This window comes from Poromitra crassiceps (genome assembly GCF_964638095.1).
Source record: "Poromitra crassiceps genome assembly, chromosome: 16".
In the NCBI taxonomy this organism is placed as follows: Eukaryota; Metazoa; Chordata; class Actinopteri; order Beryciformes; family Melamphaidae; genus Poromitra; species Poromitra crassiceps.
Genome location: NC_139645.1, coordinates 38,981,178 through 39,001,147, shown reverse-complemented (window position 1 = coordinate 39,001,147; position 19,970 = coordinate 38,981,178). Strand labels below are relative to the sequence as shown.

General features: G+C 44.1%; 1 protein-coding gene across 3 annotated transcripts in view; it reads left to right on the top strand.

Annotated features, from left to right (window-relative positions):
• Nucleotides 1-19,554, top strand: part of cd276 (CD276 molecule) — a 164,635-nt gene extending 145,081 nt beyond the window's left edge. For all 3 annotated transcript variants that reach the window (XM_083653048.1, XM_083653049.1, XM_083653047.1), the window contains one exon: nt 18,662-19,554. The gene's annotated coding sequence lies outside the window, so the exon portion shown is untranslated. The remainder of the gene's footprint in view (nt 1-18,661) is intronic.
• The last annotated feature ends 416 nt before the right edge of the window (nt 19,555-19,970 follow it).

Below are 19,970 nucleotides of genomic sequence, written 5' to 3'. Positions count from 1 at the left end.
AATTAATGATAAACATTCAAGGTGTGAGTCATGAAGGTGTGTGTGTGTGTGTGTGTGTGTGTGTGCGCGTGTGCGTGTGTGTGTGTGTGTTTGTATATTCAGTGTCATCGTCTTCGCATCCTCCTCGCATTTTTGCACTTCGGCAGCTTCATCCAGCGAGGATGTTTCAGCAGACCGTTTGGATGTTTACAAAAGTCGCCTCATTTAGTTAACAGGATAATTTTGCGACCACGTCAGCTTTTCATTCAGAATCACAATCACTTTTATTGCCACAGTATGCAAGTTACATACGAGGAATTTGTCTAAGTGTCTGTCTGCAGCGTAGCGGTCACATCAATATAGAGATAAGAAGTAGGAAAGCTAGCTATGAAGACAATCACAACTTTGCAAGTGCAATCAAATATATATATATATATATATATATATATATATATATATATATATATATATATATATATATATATATATATATAATTTCCCATAGTGCGACAATAAAGTGAACCTTGAACCTTGATATATATATATATATATACAATATATATATATATATATACATATATATATATATATATATATATATATATATATATACTGTATATATACAATAAGTAGAGGAGTGTTCCGTGGACATTAAATATGAATTTAAATTGAATTTACATTAAATGTACAGTCTGAATTCATGCTAGTCAGAGGGTTTGACAGCATGAACATTTGATTTAAAATAATGTGACACGTTTTCATCTGCGAGCCGTTTGTAAAACCCCGGTTATATTTTTCCTCTTTTGCAGTTGAAGCAGAATGTTTTGAAGTGGGGCACCAGATTGGATTTAAGAATCCACCCAACAATGCTTAAGCGTTATTGCTGCATGAGGCACATTGCACTGTGTGATGGGCTGACATGCTCTGAATGTGCTCATTGTAGTAGCTTTATTAACTGTTAGAACACGGCTCTCTCGAATACTCGATTCTGATTGGTCAATCAACAATATTCACCGGTCATTATTTCTCGACAACCGACCGCTGCTCTGCCACACCTGGATTAATCAGTTGATAAGAGCATTTTGTCCGCAGACGCTACTAATTAGGCCAACCAGTTGCAGCTGTGGTGTCTTGTGTGCCAATTACGAATGAAACCGCTTTGTCGTTGAAAACGCTATTAAAAAATCTATTTGAATAATTATTTTTGTCAGATTATTGAATGATTTAGTTGTAGGCCGTGTTCTAAGCGGGATAATGTATAGTGAGCCGGTGATTACTGGAAATAATGACCTTCAGGTGAATGATTAAGCCCTCCGCTGCGCGTCGGGCTCAATCATTCACCTGTCGGTCATTATTTCGCCAGTAATCACCGGCTCACAATACATTATCCCTTACTTACACTTCATCCAGCAGTATCCAACACAGCCAGAGCCATGTGACATGACTCCAGTGTCGGAGCAGAGGTGACCTGGACCACGACCAGGGACTGCAGCAGTAATACAGTGGTAGCCAGTGAGGCTTCATCTATCTGCTGTAGTGGGAGCTGTCAGTGGTGGACCTTGTGGCCCTTGGGGGGGGAATAAAGCGCCCGGCAAGGTTCTGCGCAACCTCGACTTGGAGCCTTGCCGCCGCCGAGCGGCGACAGCGAGACTGTGCATACTCGACCGTAACTCGTTATCTTGTCGTTTACCAAGAACTTGCAATCATGTCGGTGGGGGGACATTTTATTGTCCCTCCATTTCAAAAGTCATTCCGGTGAGCCTGCAGAAGGCTTTGCTAGATGAGGGACAAGCACTGTTAAATGAGGAAATGGCATTTCCTCATTCCTCACAACAAGGAGTTGACGGCGCGCAGAGTCACATTTTCGAGGAGCTGCACGCCCCCTACGCCGAGCTGCGCCGATAGGACGCCCAGCTGCGGCGACCCCCTCAGTGCAGTCAGCGCCGACGATTTCGCTCGAGCATAATTTGCGCTTAAGATGCACCTATAGGGCTGGCCCCCCAAGCACGGCCAGGCTGCGTCTTCCCCCCTGGGCCCACCAGAGGGACCTGCACCACACATAGGCCAGGCTGCGTTCCCCCCCCTGGGCCCACCAGAGGGACCTGCACCACACATAGGCCAGGCTGCGTCTCCCCCCCTGGGCCCACCAGAGGGACCTGCACCACACATAGGCCAGGCTGCGTCTCCCCTCCTGGGCCCACCAGAGGGACCTGCACCACACATAGGCCAGGCTGCGTCTTCCCCCCTGGGCCCACCAGAGGGACCTGCACCACACATAGGCCAGGCTGCGTCTTCCCCCCTGGGCCCACCAGAGGGACCTGCACCACACATAGGCCAGGAAAGCCCAGAACCTTGGAGCTATTTTGGGAAACTGACAACAGTACTGTAACTAACGGAGGGCAGAGGACATGTTTGCTGTCATAGCGTTTTCCAAGAGGAAGGGGGGGGGGGGTTTGGGGCGGTTGGTGAATAAATCTATATTGTCCCTTTTTCACTGTGACAGAGATGTTTTGATATTGGATGTGGATATTTTTGGAGGCATTTTTGAGGCACTCCATCAATTTTGATTTGACAGATATTGAAATTGTTGTTGTCACCCGGGTGCTGGAGTGATAACAGGCAGCACAGTGTGTAAGCTGCTCCTTCTTATATCTCAGGAAATGAGACAGTTCGATTCACAGCTGTTTGTCTGTGAACGATTGTTTCCCTCTGCTCGTTTCCGTCTGCTAATATGGGACCTCTGTACTTTCTTTCTTCACATTGTTGGACGGTTCTCTCTCTCTCTCTATATATATATATATATATATATATATATATACTATATATATATATATATATATATATATATATATATATATATATACTATATATATATATATATATAGTATATATATAGTATATATATATAGTATATATATATATACTATATATATATATATATATATATATATATATATATATATATATATATATATATACTATATATATATACTATATATATATACTATATAAAGTTTTCTAGGGGAAACACTATATATATATATATATATATATATATATATATATATATATATATATATATATATAGTATATATATATATATATAGTATATATATATAGTATATATATATATATATATATATATAGATATATATACTATATATATATACTATATATATATATATATACTATATATATATATATATATATATATATATATATATATATATATATATATATATATATATATATAGTGTTTCCCCTAGAAAACTTTTCAGGCCTGGAGGGATTTCGAAACGTACCCCGACCGCAACGGTCCTCGCTGGCGACGCTAAACTTTTTGCAAGGGTATCCCAAGTATCATCATACTATTATGGGATGCGATGCGAACTGTTGTATTATGGGATGTGCGTTTCCCAGGCAACGACACGCGTTGACATGTTTTGGAACAGCGGCGCACGCTGGCACGATGCTCCTAAAAGCAAAATGCTTCTTGTTTTGAATGATTTGGCATCTTCTATTACTGTCAAAACCAGTATTGTTGTATTGTAATAATATGCCATAAAGGTTTATTGAAATTTTGGGGAGAGCAGTTTTTTTTTTTTTTTTTTGCAATTCTTTTCTGGCCTGGCGGGGGTGCCGTTGAATTGAACAGGCCTGTAGAATGGTAGGGGAAACACTGAAATATATATATATATATATATATAGAGAGAGAGAGAGAGAGAGAGAGAGGGGACACAAATCCTGCCTCCCACCCACAGACACGGCCAATTGTGCCTGTATGGACGACCGACCAAGCCGAAGGTAACACGGGGGCTCGAACTTGCAACCCTCGTGTTGGTAGGCAGGGAATCTACTACATTTCATTACATTACGTCATTTGGAAGACGCTTTTATCCAAAGCGACTTACAATAACACATTTTTGTCAGCAATAGAGCAATCAACTATGCAACACAGTCTATGACAACTACAACTTCTGAAGGAATACTGGTAAAGTTAAGTTAGTTAGTAGTTAGTAGTTAGTTGTTTTTTTTTAGAGAGAGAAAGAAGTTAGTTCAAGAAGGGCCCAGATGGAGCATGAAAAGGTGTGTCTTTAGTCTTTTCCGAAAGATCGGCAGTGATTCAGCCGTCCTGACTGAAGGTGGAAGCTCGTTCCACCATTGAGGTGCCAGGGACGAGAAGAGTCGCGATCTACTGCTGTGCTACCTGGTCGCCCGACTTTGTAACAATGTCAGAAGCCCTGGAACAATGGAACTTAGAAGCAAAAGAGATATAAGCCATACAGCCTCTGTATTCTGTGTCTGTGTCTGTATGTACTCAGGTCTATTGTGAAAGTAAACTGTACAGCCAAGCTGCTGTCTCTGCTACCTCACATCAACATCCCTCCATACTGTCTGTGCATGGATGGTCTTATTGTAATAAGCAGCACTTGGATGTCAGTGGTGTGAGTGAATATGTCTTTATTACAGGGTGGGACAGTTATAGCTTGTTTTTATTACACCCTGATTGGACCTTGCCATAAAGCCACAGCATGCAGACTGAGTGAGTAGACGATGATGGAGGGCACAGAAAGTCATTTCCTGTAACTAGCCAAAATAAAAGTCCAGCCAGTAGGAGTCAAGGAGAGAACATTAGTCTTCACTATAATATCCAGTGACCTTCACAGTCACTGTTGTTAATGCTCGCTAATATCTCCTCTCTGCTGCTGAGTCACCCTCGATCAATTATTCTAATATTTGTGTGGCAGATTTTCTATTGATCGGTTCATTTATGCAGCGTGCAGCAGATTTTGATTTCATAACATAAGGCATTGCATTTAATTAACTTGTTTTAGTGTCAGGGGGCATTTTTGTTTTCATAAACCTTGGCCTCGTCGATGCATGTGTTCATTTGTGACTTATGTGTTTATCCACTCTAAGTTTTATTCTTTCATTACTAGCGGCCCAACCTCGGATAAGACAGTAATTGACTATCTGCAGCACATTCTATATTTTGTAGACGGTGCACAGACAGACAGCGCTCCGGTGCCAACGTCAGCCTCGCTGTGTTTTGTCACAAATGTTTACTGATCAGTCTGGCAACTCGGGATTCTGGAAAAGAGAGGTGTGCAATGAACACAACCTAGAGCCCTTCAGGTGTTCTTCTCCTACCAGGAGAGAGGACAGCACCATGGACAGCACCCCTTGATTGGATTCATAGCAGGCTCTGTGCTCCATATTTGAGGAAAGCGTGCAGTAGCTTCCTGATGGAGATGATTTTGTTTGGAGATGATCCAGGACTTGGTTCAATTCTCTTCCAGCTCAACACGATCAATTCCGCTGGAGTTTTTGCGAAATTAAAATCTAGGAAAAAATAAACTTGGCATGAAGAGATTGTCATGTCCAACCTTTCAGGAAGTAATTGGGAAGTGCTTCAGGAAGTGCTTGAGTAGCAAATTAATGGCAGTTTCTATTGACATTTGAATGTTTAATGTTTAAAGTGAGTAAAGTGACGTCTGCAACATTGTGGCTGACTGATCATTTTCTAGCTTTAATTCACTTATTTCACAAACCTCTAGTAAGCAAAGAGCGCTGTCCTTCAGCACGCACTTCAGGGCCAAGAAGTCCAAAATGAGAACACAGAACTAGTATCTTTCACACACACAGTATTGGGGCGGCTGTGGCTCAGGAGGTAGAGCGGGTCGTCCACTAATCAGAAGGTCGGTGGTTCGATCCCCGGCTCCTCCAGTCCACATGTCGAGGTGTCCTTGAGCAAGACACTGAACCCCAAATTGCTCCCGATGGATGTGGCAGCTGGCCGCCCTCGGTTGTGTGAATGGGTGAATGTAGGCACTAGGGGTGGGAATCACCAGATGCCCACGATACGATACTAAAACGATACTTGAGTCACGATACGATAGTATTACGATATGCTAGTATTGGGATATATTGAATATTGCGATATTTCGATATATTGTCTAACTCCTTTTCCTACCTTTTCCTTGACTTCACCGGAAGTAAAACATGCAGTGTTTTTTTGTTTTGTTTTGTTTTTGCCCCACATGTAGGCTACATTATTAAGCTTCTCTGGACTCAATATGCCACTGCAGGCACGGACTGCAACATCGGGCGCTTCGGGCAGATGCCCGGTGGCCTGGCATGGCATGGCCTGCAAAAAAATAAATAATAAAAAAATCAAATATCAAATATCGATACAATATCGTCAGGCAAAATATCGCGATACTATGGTGTATCAAATTTTTCCCCCACCCCCTAGTAGGCACATTGTATAGCGCTTTGGATAAAAGCGCTATATAAATGCAGTCCAGTTACCATTTATCCACACTGCTAAGTATGGAGTGTGATTGTCCTGTTGTGTGTTGCCTGAAACGTGCAGTATTAGATGTTCTCTTTTTGGTCTCCTCTTCTTTGAGAAAGGAGCAACAGGGAATGGCATTGTGCAGAGCCTTGGCCTCGCCAGAGACGCCTGCAAATGAGACCAGAATGAATATTCAAAGGCAGACATGGAGAGTATAAAGAAAATGCATTGAAATGGAGACCGGCGGAGATAGTCCCAGTCATCTACCTGACGACTCGCAATGAATTCCAATGAGAGAGCACATATTAATATGTCTTAGAGGACAGACCCATAGGTACAATTAGTGCTAGATAATGGCCCGTTCCCTACTCCTCCACCAGAGTTGTGAAATATTGATTTAATTCGCCCCTATATATTCACGTCAACTCTCCACTGTTACTCCGAGAATATATCTCATTGTTGTGTTTTTCACTGTAGCGGCTGAGGGTTTAGACTTGTCATGTTTTAGTTAAGTAGAGACAGCAGATCACTTTGAAGAGCCCTTTCTCAAACGATGGAGGAAGAGATAACTAGAAGGCAAAATAGAGAGATAAGCCATATAAAAATGGAGAAGCGTTGCGAGTGTATTTTGAAACGTGGCTCTGGGAGACGGGCAGAGCAGCCAGCGTGTGGCGTATGTGAGCTCTCCCTGCTGACGCGCTGACATTTTGAGTTTGAGACAGACAGCGGGGAGCTCCTCATGTTCCTCACTGGCTGTATGTACGTACGGGGTGAAGCCCGGGCCGACGTTGATGATGTCAGACAGGACACTTGCGCTGGACACTCTCCGGGGACGTCTCGGAGTGGAGTCTCGCTCCGACTCACTGTTCCACTAACCCTGATCACTGCATTATTTATGCTTCCCCCCCCCGGCCATTTATTAGCATTTTGATACCCTGTGACCTCATTGTACAGAACATCTCTGGTGGTGTGGGCTGCAGCCATGATGGCCACTGAGGAACAACCTCATTGTACAGTACATCTCTGGTGGCTGCAGCCATGATGTCTACTGAGGAACAACCTCATTGTACAGAACATCTCTGGTGGTGTGGGCTGCAGCCATGATGACCACTGAGGAACAACCTCATTGTACAGAACATCTCTGGTGGCTGCAGCCACGATGTCTACTGAGGAACAACCTCATTGTACAGTACATCTCTGGTGGTGTGGGCTGCAGCCATGATGTCTACTGAGGAACAACCTCATTGTACAGAACATCTCTGGTGGCTGCAGCCATGATGGCCACTGAGGAACAACCTCATTGTACAGTACATCTCTGGTGGCTGCAGCCATAATGACCACTGAGGAACAACCTCATTGTACAGTACATCTCTGGTGGCTGCAGCCATGATGGCCACTGAGGAACAACCTCATTGTACAGTACATCTCTGGTAGCGTGGGCTGCAGCCATGATGGCCACTGAGGAACAACCTCATTGTACAGTACATCTCTGGTAGCGTGGGCTGCAGCCATGATGACCACTGAGGAACAACCTCATTGTACAGTGGCGTGGGCTGCAGCCATGATGACCACTGAGGAACAACCTCATTGTACAGTGGCATGGGCTGCAGCCATGATGGGCACTGAGGAAAGGCAATAACAACACAACCTGCTAATATGCTACAGTGCCTCATCATGTTGATCTATCAGAAAACGATAGGATGGACAGGTGTGCTGCGTAGCAAGTCCCTGCATGCTGGTGAGAATCTTGGCAACCATCCATACACATCCAAATAGTGGCGTGGAAAATAAAGTATAACGAGGGGAATGCTGCTGCGCTGGCTTCAATCCTCTACCTTTAGAATGATTTTTATGACATGAAAGTGCGATCTGAGCGGTGGCAGCGCTGCACAGGGACTGAATCACTGATCAATGACAGCTAATGAACACGGCAGGAGTTCTGCTCTGTTTGCCTCTCGACAGAGGAGCTCCTCCAGAGATCTCTCTTTCTCCCAGGGTTTGTTTTGTTTTGCCCGAAAAGTACAGGAGACTTCACTGAAACCAACTGCCTCTGGGCTCAATTAACTACCAGAGATTACTCATGATGCAGATGAGAGTGTGTGTGTACCAGATCAGCAGTGTGTTGATGCTGAGAAACACACACACACACACACACACACACACACACACACACACCCACACACCCACACAGCCTTGAGGACTGCAGCCAATGTATAGACAGTAAAAAGCACATTGAACAATGGGACATAACAAGCAAAACGATGGCGCTGTTTTTTAAGCCGATTATCCTGATATATCTGAAACAGATCATATCTCCTAGCCTTGGGAGCAGTTGGAACATTGTGTAACGCTCCATGCATCCAAAGTATATAGACATCAGACAGTAGAGAACATTGTGTAATGCTCCATGCATCCAAAGTATATAGACATCAGACAGTAGAGAACATTGTGTAATGCTCCATGCATCCAAAGTATATAGACATCAGACAGTAGAATGAAAAATAAAAGATAACGAGCTAAAGTCTGACTCTGCACTGGATCTATGAGCTCTACAGCTGCTCATAATGTTTGCACACACACTGTTTGCAAACAACTGGGGCATCGCGGTCGACTTCGTGCAGCTAATGTAATGTAAACTATGTTGTGCATTCATGGGTAATATAGCTCCATGGTGATGGCATGGTTGTGTACGGTCACCAGGTCAGGTCAACATGTTAGCATCACTTAGTATTTCCCACTCACGATCCTAAAGAGAAAAAAGGAGCTTCTTGGATATTTAGGAGCACAATTGAATACAGAATTCATGTACATGTGTACTGAAAAATATACATCTTCAATCAAACAAACACGGGCAACAAAACGCAACGCGTTTCAACCTCGCTGGTCTTCTTCAGGCTGTGCTAGCTGGCTGTGGGGCTGCCGCACCTGTATAAAAGAGCATACGTGGCACAGGTGAGGTGACGTGACACACGGAAGAAGGGTCTGACGCAGTGGTGACGTCAAAATATAGAATTACATATACTAGAAACACATGATCAACAAGAGCATAGAGAAGACATACTTAGAAATGCAACAAAAAAGAGAAAAAGTTAGCCTACTAAAGGGACAGGCATGATATGTACAGTGTAACATGAGGAGATACATAATAACACTTTATAGAAAACACAACAAGTCAAACTCCTCTGGATCCACTCAGGATCATCACCACAACACCACCGCTGAGTATCGTGTTTACTCCTCGCTGGATGTTGACACAAGCCGGGGCTAGCAGGAGTTTGTCTGGAACGATGTGTCTATATGAATCTCTTGCACAAAGGAAGGCCATCAAAGAGGATATTTTCAGCACATCAAGAGAATTACAGATGGCACTATCCTAAATACTGCAGTCGGCCTCCTGTGATGTGAATATGCAAAATACAGTGTATTGAACAGCAAGACTTTTAAGTTTGTCTTTATGAAGGGTGAGCACCCCATCACTAAACTGGAGGGCAACATGCACACATGCTCTGATGCTGACTTACTGTCTTTATTTTCTTTACTAATGAAAAAAGTTGCACCGTGATCAAACATCCAGAGATAAAGTCATTCAAAATCAGGGGCCTAGAAATTATGCCATTGCCAACAACTAACTGACTTCAGAGTAGGAGAATGTTCCTCTCACCAGTAAAACATCACATTTGATTGTTGAGTGTGTGAATCTTGTCAGACAAAGAGACACTGCTGGTTGGTTGGGCAATTAGTGGATGAGCCTCAAGTTCCTGTCAATGCAGAAGGACCAGAAACTGTAGTTCCTTGAATAGCCACTTGAGGCTGGCTCCAAAAAGTCCCCATAGACAGCCCCAGGGATGACGTATTTTTGTAGTCGGAACGCGGAAGTCCCGGACTTCCTGGTTCTTCACTGTTTCTGCCTATGGGATTTTTGAATGGGTTTTTGCCGTGATGCTTCAAATAAGGTCTCTGGGCAACGCAAGCTTAATCAAACGCGAACCAGTGTTCAGCCGGATAATCTTCACACATGAGGACCACTTTCATGAGTTTTGAAGCGTAAATGCGAGCCCTAGAAGTAAAAAGCTCATGCTAAGCTAATCCAGAACTACACACAGTGTCGCATAGGCTTCCCCGTCACGTCACCACTCAACCTGGAGTGTTGTTGATGTGTGCGCTGCTGTGCACTGATTACCCCGGGCTGAACCAGGTGAGGGAAAGAGAATTTCCGTGTTCGTCCTTTGAAGTGATGACGTTATTGACGTATAATATCCCCGTCGACTCAACAGTGTAGTCTCATTTAGCCGTTTGCTAGCTAGCCACCCTTTTAACGGCACGTAAAAGCTTAAGAACTCATAAAAGTGGTCCTCATGTGTGAAGATTATCCTACTGAACACTGTTTCGCGTTTGATTAAGCTTGCGTTGCCCAGAGACCTTATTAGAAGCATCGCGCCAAAAACCCATTCAAAAATCCCATAGGCGAAAACAGTGAAGAACCAGGAAGTATGAAGTTGCGTTCACACCGAGCTATTAAAGTTTTTCGCTGGCATCGAGTTTACATACAAAGTCAATGCAAACGAGCGATTGAGCGTATATTCGCCCGGGAGAAAATTCGCTCGTCGCCCAAGATGAAATATCCCAACTCGAGCGAAATTACGCTGGCATCAGTCGCTCGCTGTTCAACGCTGATTGGCTGCCGTGTGAGAGTGAGTCAAGGATCACACTGGCTTGGAACAAACCGCTGGTTTATTGTGTGGCAACAAACCACATTGACAGGCTGACAGCTGACATGAAGTGAAGTCTGTACTACCGGTATGGAGCTTGCGTTAGGAGCACGCTGATAGGCTTAGCTTGTAAACAACTACGGTGGCTCGTAGTGGACAAATATCATGACATTGCGTAACGTTATAGCCCCCAGATGTCCGTCAATTATTGTGCCTGTTGATGAGCGATTTAAACAGAGCGACAGAGCGATTCCAAAGGGTTGAATCGAGCGACAGAGAGAAAAATAAATATCTCGGTGTGAACACATCTTTAGCATCAATGTTTTCCGGACTCGTTCCTGGGGCTCTCTATTCACCCCCATGTTAAAATAGACGATAAAGCAGACTATGTTTTGGGCCTGAAACCACCAATGTCACCTAGACACATTCCTGTATATTTATTGTAACTACCGGTAGACACATTCCTGTAGATTTATTGTAACTAGACACATTCCTGTAGATTTATTGTAACTGGCAATTTGATTCTGATTTGTAGGTCCCAATTTGGTCAGCTCTGAATGATACAGTAAGGTGAATTGAGCTGAAGGAGCGTATCTGCCTGTATTGCAACAACACGATTTACACTACATCTCCTTTTCCACCTCTATTCATAGGTTACCAGGCTGACTTTCACTGTGAAATAACATTTGACTTTGCTGAGAACATTTAAAGGGAGCATGGCTGGATTCAGGGGTTGAAGGTTGTTATGATCCACAAATCATAGCATGTTCAGCTCATGAACATGGCCTTGTTTTTATACTGCTTCCATTTGTGTGTGCCATTGTCGGATGGAGACGTTCCTCCCTGTGTAGTCCACTGAGTGATACATGTCCACTCTGCTGGAGCCGTTTCTCAGCTTTGGTGAAATGGCTGATGAGAAGATAGAGATCTCCATGCTGCAGCAGCCATTGCATGAAGGCAACAGTAAACATGTCTTCATCTGGGCCAGGAACCCCAAACCAATAATGTTTCCCTATTTTGAGCTGGAATAGTAGCCCCTCCCTCCCCCCTCTTTGGCCCATTAGTGTTTGGAAATGCTGCAATACAATGTTGAGATGCATCTTGACTAGAGATGCACGATAGTTATCGGACCGATAAATTATCGGCCGATATGGCCATTTTGCGTTATTATTTATTATTCCGATAATGGCCTTTTTCCGATAAATTAACAGCCGATAATCAGGCTTTGTTTTTGCCTCGGACCGGAGCTATTGTCGCACGCTCGTGACATCACAGCTGCGACGGCCAAACATGGCTGGTCCGATGCAGAACATGGCTGCTCCCATGCAGTAGGCTATGTTGCAGTTTTTCACAGTTTAGATGATCACAGCTATTGTAATTTGCAATCCATGTCCCGCACGGGTTCTGAGAGGAGGGCAAACGTCTATTACGTTAAACCAAAGCTGGCATGATGCAGCAGATTTGTTTGTTGTTTATGTTAGCTTAGCAAGTGTTAGCGTTAGCTCGTAGCGCGGCCTAGACTTCAGGCTCGCCTGCTTGGCAGACACACTGCTTGTGATCAAACAGCCCCGCAAAAGCACTTTATACTCACACAGCTGGTGTAAACATATAGAAACTAATGGAAACCCCTTTACCCGAAATGAAACATCCATGGATTGTGTATTTAACAGAGAAAGAGCCAATAATAAGGAACACAAAGGTGCAGTCGCGCACATTAGCCTACATAAAAAGCATCAGTCAACATAACATGACAATAAGAGTCTAAATTACTATGCCTTTTGTCATTGTGTTTTATCTGCAGACTAAGCAGTCATTGGCTTCCCGTTCTATAAAAGCCTTTATTTTTGTATTGACTATTAATTGAGTGATACACTTTATTAAAACAATCATATTATATCAGAAGTTTTCTTTGTTTTGTGTTCACAGTGATGTCAGTTAGATTTGGTTAGGCCAGAGCTATGCTCACTACATCTGCATTTTTTTAACCCCAGGTGTGCATAAAATACAGGTAATTTATATATATATATATATATATATATATATAATGTATATATATTTATTATAATAATTATCGGTTATTGTATCGGTTATCGGCCAGGAGAAGCAAATATTTATCGGTTATCGTATCGGTTGAAAAAAATCCATATCGTGCATCGCTAACCTTGACCCCAAGTTTCACCAAAATCTGACCGTTTGCTCTGGGATACCACCCCCCCACCCCCACCCCCGGCCAATCAGTGACATTTTAAAAGGCTATATGGAGCTATATGGGGGGCTGATCCATATAGTCCCCTCTTGCAATTTTGCGTCGTGGGAGACGATCACAGACGGCGGACAGTCAGTCACTTGGCGTGCCATCATGTGCAGCTCAAAAAAAACAATCCCACCAGATGAAGATATTGACAGCATGAGCGGTATATAAAGTGAAGGGATTTCCGCGCCTGGTGAGGTGGCCGGCTTCCCAGTGTGTTCGCACAGAACAGAACAGAACAGAACAGAACACAACAGTGAGTCGTTCTCTCCTCCTGGCACTGAGTCACCTCGCCTATAGGGGCTTTACGACAGGACGTCTCTTCAAAGCAGACTTTGTACTGGAGCGAGGAATCAAGATGAATGCACTTCCATGTCCCGCCCTGGCTCTGGGGGGAAAAGTCTTATAATTAACAGCAGGGGGGGCTGCAGGACGGTTTGGGGGGAAGAGAGAGAGCGAGGCAGGTGGAGGTATAGCTGGACCATAGCAAATGTGAAGGAGCGGGATAAAGGTGTAAGATTTTTAGTGCGATTTAGTGGGACGACAACGGAGTGGTAATAGTATGACCTCTCACACACCTCACTCTAGTTCGTTGTTATTGGGACTAGAGGCAGAGAGAACTGTATGCAGGCATAATTCATAGTGATCATAATTTTACCTGGTTCCAGATTTAGCTCAGTTACAGTTGAAGGACCTCATTATGTTAAAGCATTTGTTGAAGTTGTAATGTATCCAAGTGAGAAGACCCACATTGAATATGTCTATGAATAGCTCTATATATCTCATAATTATCCTTCCCTGGGCTGAGGGGTTTTCATGGTGTGCATTTTTGATCATGCGCTAATGGTTTTTTAAGAATGACAAAGGTCTAGCTGCCGCCTCATTATCCCAAACACTTCTCCAAGGTTATTCCCAAGCATTTGCTTTCATAGTCCTTCTTTACCTGCAGTTTGTCTTTGATATAGCTGCTCCGATTGTTCTCGTCAGTTTTCGGTGTGATGCTCTACAAATATAGAGAAAATAAATAAAAAAAAGGAACGTTACCAAGGGGGAGAATGAAATATGGCACTTTCCATTTCAATGCAAATGAGGGGAGAAATGAGCACAGTGTGTCTTTACAGTGGTTTGTTAGAACGCATCCACTGTGCTGCTGCTGCTGTCTTTTAAGTGAACAATCTCCCATAGCTCTGGCAAATGAGTGTGCAGGTATCTCCTGTAGCTGCTGCAAATGAGTCTGTCCGTCAGCTGCTGGCATCTTCAGCCTCTAAGAGGACGAACGCTTCTTCTGGCTGCTTAGTTTGGATGCTCACTCAGGCGTGGAGAAGTTGGGGGTGTTAAACACTTAACTTCCAGTTTACTTTTGATTGCCAGTGTTAACAATCCCAGGGAAAAAAAATTCCATCAGGGTTGGCTGTCCGTGTTATTTTGTGAGAATTTGAATTACCCTGCTGCTCGTTCAGTGTCTCTCCCGTCTTGGTGAAGGTAGAGGTCTTTCATTTCACTCCCGTCCTGCTGGACTTTAACAGTTATGGCTGACCCTTCTTTGAAGTAGGCATCCTTGCATCTCAGGAGGGGAGCCTGCAGTAGAAGTAGAGTTGACTCTGATGAGCGCACGCAGGTTCAGGAGGGGAGCCTGCAGTAGAAGTAGAGTTGACTCTGATGAGCACACGCAGGTTCAGGAGGGGAGCCTGCAGTAGAAGTAGAGTTGACTCTGATGAGCGCATGCAGGTTCAGGAGGGGAGCCTGCAGTAGAAGTAGAGTTGACTCTGATGAGCACACGCAGGTTCAGGAGGGGAGCCTGCAGTAGAAGTAGAGTTGACTCTGATGAGCGCACGCAGGTTCAGGAGGGGAGCCTGCAGTAGAAGTAGAGTTGACTCTGATGAGCGCATGCAGGTTCAGGAGGGGAGCCTGCAGTAGAAGTAGAGTTGACTCTGATGAGCACACGCAGGTTCAGGAGGGGAGCCTGCAGTAGAAGTAGAGTTGACTCTGATGAGCACACGCAGGTTCAGGAGGGGAGCCTGCAGTAGAAGTAGAGTTGACTCTGATGAGCGCATGCAGGTTCAGGAGGGGAGCCTGCAGTAGAAGTAGAGTTGACTCTGATGAGCACACGCAGGTTCAGGAGGGGAGCCTGCAGTAGAAGTAGAGTTGACTCTGATGAGCGCACGCAGGTTCAGGAGGGGAGCCTGCAGTAGAAGTAGAGTTGACTCTGATGAGCGCATGCAGGTTCAGGAGGGGAGCCTGCAGTAGAAGTAGAGTTGACTCTGATGAGCGCACGCAGGTTCAGGAGGGGAGCCTGCAGTAGAAGTAGAGTTGACTCTGATGAGCGCACGCAGGTTCAGGAGGGGAGCCTGCAGTAGAAGTAGAGTTGACTCTGATGAGCGCATGCAGGTTCAGGAGGGGAGCCTGCAGTAGAAGTAGAGTTGACTCTGATGAGCGCATGCAGGTTCAGGAGGGGAGCCTGCAGTAGAAGTAGAGTTGACTCTGATGAGCGCACGCAGGTTCAGGAGGGGAGCCTGCAGTAGAAGTAGAGTTGACTCTGATGAGCGCATGCAGGTTCAGGAAGGGAGCCTGCAGTAGAAGTAGAGTTGACTCTGATGAGCGCATGCAGGTTCAGGAGGGGAGCCTGCAGTAGAAGTAGAGTTGACTCTGATGAGCGCACGCAGGTGTTGAAAATATTGTGTTCGTTTGGGTGATGGATTAGGAGTGGAGCTGTATCGCCCTCTGAGAGGCAGCGAGTGGAAGTGAATGACACTGTTTATAACTATCAGTTTTGCTTTGACATTGCGATGCGGTTAGCCATTTCCCTTCGGCTTTCATAGGGTTTATCCACATCACAGCAGCCTGTCGTGTGTCAAATGTAATGGAGGAATGATACTAGGTGTTAATGAAGACGTAGGGGAGGCTCAGTACTATTATTATAGTACTATTTAGGTGTTAATGAAGATGCAGGGGAGGCTCAGTAGTATTATTATAGTACTATTTTAGGTGTTAATGAAGACGTAGGGGAGGCTCAGTACTATTATTATAGTATTATTTAGGTGTTAATGAAGACGTAGGGGAGGCTCAGTACTATTATTATAGTATTATTTAGGTGTTAATGAAGACGTAGGGGAGGCTCAGTACTATTATTATAGTATTATTTAGGTGTTAATGAAGACGTAGGGGAGGCTCAGTACTATTATTATAGTATTATTTAGGTGTTAATGAAGACGTAGGGGAGGCTCAGTACTATTATTATAGTATTATTTAGGTGTTAATGAAGACGTAGGGGAGGCTCAGTACTATTATTATAGTATTATTTAGGTGTTAATGAAGACGTAGGGGAGGCTCAGTACTATTATTATAGTATTATTTAGGTGTTAATGAAGACGTAGGGGAGGCTCAGTACTATTATTATAGTATTATTTAGGTGTTAATGAAGACGTAGGGGAGGCTCAGTACTATTTTGGGGGTTTTAGCGATGAAATGACAGGAGAAACCAAACATGAGAATAAAACATCTGCTTCCTCTGAGCACGGGGTCACAGCCATTCAAGTTAAATCCAAATCAAAAGTGGCTTCATAAGCATGACAGGTTTGGATATAGAAGTATAACTACAGTAAGGCCTTTATGGAACACGGAGTATGAGCAGTATTTCTACATACCATATTTTTGGCATCATATCTCCCCAGAAAACAAAGATTAAAAGACCCATCCTCAGTGGCACGCCCATTGTTTGCGTTTAGGAGTCCAGTTGTGTTCGGGTACGGATGATCGACTCTCATTTTGTATCCAAACTGGACCTCGAGCATAATAGCCAACGATATTGCTTTTTAAATCTGAAAGTAGGAGGGCCTCATAATTCAATTCCACCCAACTTAATTCAGCCTGTTTAATGATGCAGGGAGAAGCATTTCTCTCGCTGTGCTACAGTAGCAGTGTGCCGGAGTGGTCTTGGGGGACTAGGAGTGGTCTTGGGGGACTAGGAGTGGTCTTGGGGGACTAGGAGTGAGGAGAGGCATTATAAGTTCAGAAAGGTGCGTGTAATGCAGGAAGAAGTCCCTCTAAATGGAGAAAGACTTGGCTGCAGTGCATCTAATCAAAAGGAAGACACCTTGCCTTTGGGAGAATTGTCTATTTAATCATGACAAATGGACTCAGCTGTCTTTTAAATCAGCCATCTTGTTTTCTCCTAGATTTATTCAAGATTTAGGATTTTACTCCAATAGGGTAAGTCATTGAAGCAGAACACTCCCACACACTGACTTCACTTAAGCAAAAACCTTTATTCAATAAGAAAATATACAACATTTCGGTCAAGTGACCTTCAACTGGTATCTGGATACAAAGACAATGGAGGCAATGGGAACCTTCCTCACAGCAAATTGTATTTGTCAGGTATACTGTAGGAGCAAAGACAGAACTTTTTGTTTAGAAAGGGATGTATTGATCTGTATTGTTCTCTGAGCAGTATGCCGACTTGCGACTTGTGTTATTTTAAATGTACCATGTTGCGATGTTTTTTTTTTATGTGTGTCTTGTAAGCCCATGAGGGTTGGGCACCGGGGAGATCATGACACTTGAATAAATAAATCAAATAAATCATATAGGCAAACAGAGGAGAGGAGTCAACCAATAGGGACAAAGCAATTTGGTTGAACCCCCTGGCACAAATCATTGTCTAATAGTCCATGCAGGTACCCGCCAATCAATCATAATAAATTGACAGCGACGAATGGTTCTCAAGAAAAACCACTTTTTGTGTTTGCCAGTAGGTGGCACTATGCTCAATTACATGAAATTTGGCACTGCATTCCATCAGGTGCCCCTAAGCACACTCCCCAAGTTTGAAGTTGATCGGACAAGCGGTTCTCGAGCTAAACTGCTTTTTGTGTTTGCCAATAGGTGGCGCTATGCCGTGTCTGTGTGTTGGGGGGGGGGGTTATCAGCAATACATAATTTTGTAGGCGGCACATGTTCGGCGACAAACCTCTCCCCGTTGACTTCAATGTAAAATTGCACTACCCCAAAAAATGATAGAAAAATAACAGAATCAATCTCGTTTAGTAATGATCCCAAAACACCATGACATGCAAAATATTACAACTTGTCTGGCCGCACAATGCGCAAGATACACCGGAAATATTACTTTGGCGGAGCCCAGCGTCGTCGTACCCGGCTACTTGGTGGCTACTAGAGTGACGAGTCACGGGGCTGTAAAGAAAATCAGTGGTAGTACTAGTAACAATATTATCTATGAGCCTAATTTTTTTTTGAATGTACTTGGGTACATTTGGTTACTGGGTAAGCAATTGGTTATTGTGACCATCCAGCAGTGTTATTGTGACCATCCAGCAGTGTTTCATTATTTTGAAATCTAATAGCCTCGCCCACAGTGTGAACGCTCTGACATTATAGCTATTGTGTGTTTGTGTCTCTTTCCAGGAGTCAGGGCCGGGCGGCGGTAGCAGCGGCGTAGCAGATGAGTCTGGCGGGTAATCCCACCCCACCTATCCATCAACCTGCAGACTATTTGCAGCGTCCCCTACAGAATGTCAAAGCCTCGCTGAGCAGAAGATGAGTCCATCATCTCCTCTCCAAGACCTTCCCCCGGGTTTCCATCAAAACACATAAACACATCATACGCCGTTATTCTATATTGCCCAGGCTCCCTCGCTTTCTGTCAATGGAGACCCCGGTGGCAGTGAATGAATGCAGTTGAAGCGGTTGTATTCCATACATGCAGAAGAGAAGCGGCAGTTGAAAGCGAGTAGATTTGACAGGCTGCTTTCACGATCCCTGACATCACGCGGTATAGGTTGTGACGGGGTGTGTGCCAGAGATCTCCTGTTTAATAGGAAGTGAGACGTTTAAAGAGATGACCCTGCCTCGCTGTCTCTCTGCCAGAGAGCGAGTGAGCTTGGCTCCTCCATTACTCCTCACTTGCTAATTAGCGTCTGTCGCTGGAGTAACTTGTCGCTGTCAGTGTGCGCCGCTCTTCCTATATTCAATAAGTTGGGGGAATTGAAATTGAATGCCAGCTAAGCTCCAACAAACTGCAAATGGTGCATGGGATACCCCCCCTTTTTCCTCACTGACCTGACAGCCTTATATGTAAGAATTGTTTTTAATGAACACAGACTATCTCAGCTACTTTTCCACTGCTGGGCTGGAATGTTGGATCTGTTCAGAGAGGGGGACAGGGGGTTGTACAGGCTTGTTTTATTGTTAGTGTTTTTTCGTGCCAGGTACTTGAGCAAGTCCCACTGCCATATGTCCATGTACCAATGCCAAAGTCGTTTCTGTAAGATAACCCCAGTGCCTATTTACATTAAAGAGACATGGTGAAACTGCCTCCTCATTGATAATTATTGGTCCCATTCCCGGGCCGGTTTGTGCTCATGGAGGCAGAACAAGGTCCAGTTTATTACCCACGTTTCTTCACCCGTGGGATTAGATTAGTCCTGCTGCTCAAAGTCCTGCCTCCACTTTTCCATCCGTTGCTTTATCCTCCGACTAGACTGTTCCCACATAATGAGTCAAACATGAATTATGCTCAAAGTAATACAAATATTTCATTTACATGCAGATCAACTCCGACGTGTCGAATTGTTCGCGGCTACGTGCTCCTATTTTAGGGCTAATCCCTCTCTGTTTGCACATGCTCAGTCATCCCAAACATTTCACTTGTTTTGAATAATGACTTTCCTCTGTGATTGTTTGTTGCTGTCATACAGGAAATAGCTACCTGGCA